Source organism: Bubalus kerabau, chromosome 4, assembly GCF_029407905.1.
Source record: "Bubalus kerabau isolate K-KA32 ecotype Philippines breed swamp buffalo chromosome 4, PCC_UOA_SB_1v2, whole genome shotgun sequence".
Taxonomy (NCBI): Eukaryota; Metazoa; Chordata; class Mammalia; order Artiodactyla; family Bovidae; genus Bubalus; species Bubalus kerabau.
This window is the reverse complement of record NC_073627.1, coordinates 6,115,235-6,120,108: the sequence shown is the minus strand read 5'-3', so window position 1 is coordinate 6,120,108 and position 4,874 is coordinate 6,115,235. Positions and strand designations below refer to the sequence as shown.

General features: G+C 55.0%; 1 long non-coding RNA gene across 2 annotated transcripts; it reads right to left on the bottom strand.

The window, feature by feature from the left end:
* Positions 1 to 459: 459 nt before the first annotated feature.
* LOC129651102 (uncharacterized) lies at positions 460 to 2,486 on the bottom strand. 2 transcript variants are annotated; one of them, XR_008714008.1, is made up of 3 exons: positions 2,177 to 2,486; positions 1,220 to 1,416; positions 460 to 899 (listed from the first exon to the last, which is right to left on the bottom strand). It is a non-coding gene; the product is annotated as an uncharacterized LOC129651102 (long non-coding RNA). The 2 variants fall into 2 exon arrangements; XR_008714007.1 differs by lacking the exon at positions 2,177 to 2,486 and adding an exon at positions 2,083 to 2,119.
* Between the last annotated feature and the right edge of the window lie 2,388 nt (positions 2,487 to 4,874).

Sequence of the window (4,874 nt, the reverse complement as noted above, 5' to 3'; positions counted from 1 at the left end):
GGCTGGAAGAAGCTGGAAGCAGGCAGGCCTGGGGCTGCAGGGGCTGGGAGGTGGGCATCCCTCCCATGTGGGGTGACTCACAACCCCAGGATTCAGGGCCGGGAACCCCCACGGGGGAGGGTCAGGACCCCAGCCGGCAGCCTTCCCTCGGGGCTCCTGGTGGAAGCCCTGTTAGCTTGACCCCTGATTCAGCACATGCGTGTGGAAGGCCTGTGGACCCTGGTATCCGCATCTGTCTAATGGGCTGAAGCCCGAGCTGTGATGTCACCGGCTGGATGATAAAAGGAGACGCAGTCCGTGTTAAAGTGCCTGGACGTGTTAAAGTGCCACGTCCAGTGGTTAAGACTGCTTCCACTGCAGGGGGCGCTGGTTTGGTTCCTGGTCGGGGTTCCTTGCCGCACAGAGTGGCCAAAATAATTTTAAAATAATTTTAAATAATTTTAAAATGCCACACAGATATTAGACATAGCTTGATTATCGTTCCATTCTTTCCTTCCTTTTTTTTTTCTTTTTCCTCTTCCCTTTCTTTCTTCCAAGTGAAGTTAGCTTCAGAACAAAGCATCCACGGCTGCCTGGGTAGGGTCACTGTCATTAACGGAGGAATTCTGGGAGATTGCAGAGGAAACCCGGAGGGACCATATACAGAGCCAACCACAGGCGCGCGTCCTCGGATTCTCCGGCTCCACCGACGTCTGCCCGGCAGACCTGTGGGCTGAGAGCCTGTGTTCTGTGCCAGGTCACAGGCAGAACGTGAGGCCTTCCTCTCCTTTCTCTGCCCAGCATCCTCCCTGCTTCATCAGAAGGCAGCAGACGGCAGAGCTCAGATGTGAACCCAGGTGGCCGGGTCTCCATGCTGTACTTCTTCTCAGACGAGCTAGGTTATTCCTCTGACTGTATTTCTGTTAAAACCAGAACAGGTTTACAAAGGGAACAGAGATGGAATAACCAGAGAACAACAACTGCACGAGAATTAAGAAATAGTTTTCACAAAATGTGTGCTAAAAAAAAGTCCCATGTTGGTCAAATGTGAGTGCCCCAACCGAAGCTGACTCAGGGTTTATAAACAGACACAAACGGCCTCTGTCCAGCCAGCACCCAAGCAAATGCCACCTGTTAATAATGGGCTGTGCCCAAAAGACCCTGATGCTGGGAAACATCGAAGGCAAAAGGAGAAGAAGGTGGCAGAGGATTAAATGGTTGGACAGCATCACTAACTCACTGGACACGAGTTCAAACAAAATCCAGGAGACAGTGAAGGACAGAAGAGCCTGGCGTGCTGCAGTCCATGGGGTCGACTGAATAACAACAGGCTGTGCCCAATAACTCCGGGTCTCACGTGAGGCTGAGGGAGAAAGCTCTTCTTCTCTGTCCTGGTTGGATGTGGTGAGCTCCGTTTAATGTAAGGAAGTCATCTTCCTTTATTTTAAAAAAAAAAAAAAAAAGCTCATAAGATAAAAGCTCACTGGGCTCTCAGAATTATTCATATTTAACAAAAGCTGTTTGCTGTTTTGCTCTGTTGATCTGCTTGTTTGGAGCCAACCTGCTGCTTCCCATGTCCCTGGCTGTGTCTCCGCCCCCAGTCCGTGGTGTCAGGAGAAAGAAGAGGAATGGTACCCGAGTGTCTCCCTTCCTGACAGCGACTTTCAACAAGTGGCATGGCTTTTCCCAACGGTCTGTCCTTGGCCGGAGCCACCCCCGCCCCCCAGGCAACGCCCTCCAAAGTCCTGGGTATTTCCTGGGAGCCTCAGAAACCCAGGGCCGAGGCACCCCCGAAGCTCCCCTTCCAGGGGGGACTGGCACTCTTTGGCCAGCAGGGAGGCCCACGCCCCATCCCTCCCATCCTTGCATCTCCTTCCCCGGACTCCTTCCCCCAGATTCACGGCTTCCAGCCTCCAGCCCTCCCCAGGTGTTTGGAGTCTGCGGCATTTCAATTCCATGTTTGCTTTTTATGAAAGGGAAGAGATCCGTCTGCAGAATATTAAGTGGCTCCAGCAGCTTTGGAGGCAGAGCCGCTAATCCGCCGACATCTGCTGCTTATGTGATCTTGGTGCCTGGCAGCCCCACTCCTGGTCCCCTCCCCACCTCGGCCCTTGCTCAAGCCCCGACTCCATCTGAGCTCCAGGCTTTGAGGTGCAAAGGGAGAGAATGAGAGATTCAGGCCAGCCCCAGTGCTCACCCAATGGCAGGGGTGGGGCTTGGACTTGACCTCCGAGTTCCCCACGCGGCCCAGGGCAGGGACCTGGCCAAGACAAGCGTCCATGAGAGGGCTCCTCTCCTGCCCTTGGCTCAGTGGACAGAGGAGGCGAGAGGCCACATGAGTCCAGGGTCTGATGGCGAGCTCCCAACACACACCCGCTCCAGGCCGTGGGCTCCATCCACCTGCCACACCTCACAACAGCTGTTGTCCCCACCTGGGACGTGCTTCTCCCTGCCTTCGACCGTTGCAAGCCCCCCAGCCTTCGATGCGTGCTCTGGTTGCGGTGCGTGGGGGCTTCTCTCTAGTTGGGCCTTGCTGGCTTCTCTAGTTGCAGCACGTGGGCTCAGTTCCCTGGTGGCGTGTGGGACCTCAGTTCCCCGAACAGTGATCGAACCTGTGTCCCCTGTAGTGAAAGGCAAATTCTCAGCTACTGGACCACCAGGGAAGTCTGTGAATGGCATGGTCCTGGACAAAACTTGTTTGACCTCTTGGGGCCTCAGTTTCCCTGTCATTAACTCAGGGATAATAATATCCAGTTTCTAAGGTAGCCACGGGGACTAATAGGTAACGTGTGTTTAAAGGCCTTGACACAGACATTGGTTCATCAATGTCAATTTCCGTATGGAGGCAGCCGAGGGTTCCCACCACTGGTTCCTTGTGTCCTGTCTACCCACTCTTGTCTCTGATGGGGTTCAGAATGAACAGACAACCAAGCGTGTTTCCATGCTCAGCATCACCTCCATGCCCAGAGTTGGGTACCCCAGAGCTCCCCCGATCCTTCTCTCCCAGCCCCCACAGTGGCCTCCACACTGACCTGCATCCATCCCTCCCTCCCCGGGAGCAGCGTGAGTCTGGGACCGTCTGCCCTGGCCTGGGAGCTGGAGCTATCTCTGAGTGCCCGCCAGAGGATCCGGGTGAGGGCTCTCGAGCTGAGAGCTTGCCTGGGAGAGAGCTTAGAGTGCAGTGTAAACGAAGCCAGAGAGAGAAGTGCAGACGAGTTGATTCAAAGATGAAGTCGCAGAGGGCACTCTGAGAAGCAACCTACCTCGAGGCCAGCTGGCCAGCTGCCGTCGTACGTAGCATCCTCCGTAAGCTCTGCGGTCAGCCTGCCCGGGTTCAGATCCTGTCCCCACATCCTCCCAGGGAGATCTGGGACAGGTGGCTTCCTCTCTTTGAGCCTCGGTTTCTCGTGTCTAAAGTGGGTGGAACAACAGCTCCTGCTTTGTTGTCTGCTGGGAAGTTAATCTGGGTAGGATGGGCTCAGCACCCAGTAAGTGATGGTCATTGCAGTCATCAGATCGGATGCTGGGAGGGCAGGAACGGAGGCTCGGGGGCTCTCAATTTCCCAGCAACAGGCTGTCTTTTTTAACTTACTATCTTCGCTCACTTCCCTCCTCTCCTCCAAGTGGCCCCGGGCTCTGGCTGTCTCACAGTTTAGCAGTGTGATTTTTTTGGATCCTTCTCGCATGGAAGGAGCTGAATTTCTAGTTCCTCCTTCCCAGTGGCCACAGGGAGCTCAGTAAATTGCGAGTGGTGGGTGTGGCTGGAGAGGTCAGAGGGGTCTGGTGATGTGAACTTCAGTGTGTTCGGGAAGGTTCTCCGGGGGGAGGGGGGCGGTGGGCGGCGCAGGGGGCAGAGGTTGGTGTCCTAGCAGAGCGCACTCAGCATCATCTGGACTGTGTGGACGCCCACCTCTCGGGGGGTCCCCCTGCCCCCTCCGACTTGCACTCATGACGCAGATGTCACGGGTCCCCTCCAAGCTGCCTTCACACGAGGGAATCCTATCTCAAATATGTTGCACAAATGAATAATAAAAACAAAGGAAAATGACCCTCTTTATTGAAACTCATTTTATGAATAAAACAATTATTCTGGTAATTGAAAAAATGTGTCGTTAAATTAAATGCAGTGGTTCCTATTAAAATTTTAGTGCGTCTTTTGCTGCTGCCGGCTAGAGGCTGGTAATTATAGTCGAGAGTTTCGCTTTCTCTTTATTGTTTTTTAATCTCTCCGTGCTGCGGCTCTCCGACGATATTTTATGTCAAAGAGATTTAGGGATGCGCTCCAGACGGGAGGGCGAAGCCGGCGGCGGCTGGGGGCTGGCAGCCGGGCCCCGCCGTGGCATCCGCCGCCCATGCTGGGTTGACTGTCACTCTGGCCACCTGCCCATCTGGATTGGTCTCTTCCGCTGTCTGTCAGTCTAGTGGCAGCCAATCACAGCCCTCGGGCCCAGTGCCTCCCCGCCCACCCCCTTCTCCGACCTCCTCCTTCCAGGAAAGGGGTTCAGGGGAAAAGAAGGCCTGTACTGGGTCTGTGGGTGGCCTGGGTCTCAGCTCCTTCTGGAAGCAGCAGGGTGGGGTGGGTGGGGCAGACCTGAGGTTCTTCCTGCCCTTGTGGGGGCAGTTGAGGAAGGTTCTGGAAACCCTGTGCAAGCACCGTGAGGGCAGGGACCACCTTACCTGTCTTGCTCACTGTTGAATTCATGGCTCCCCCCCCAGAACGAGTGATGCCTCAGAGGCTTTCGATTCTTGTTGAGGAAGGAAGGGCCGGAGGGAGAAAGAAAAGGCTTGGGCCAGGCTAGGTTAAGCAGAGAGGAACAATACAGGAGAGCGGGGAAAGGCCTGAAAAAAGCTCTGGGTTCCTTTCCAGGCCTCCTCCATCCCCTCCAGAGACGTCG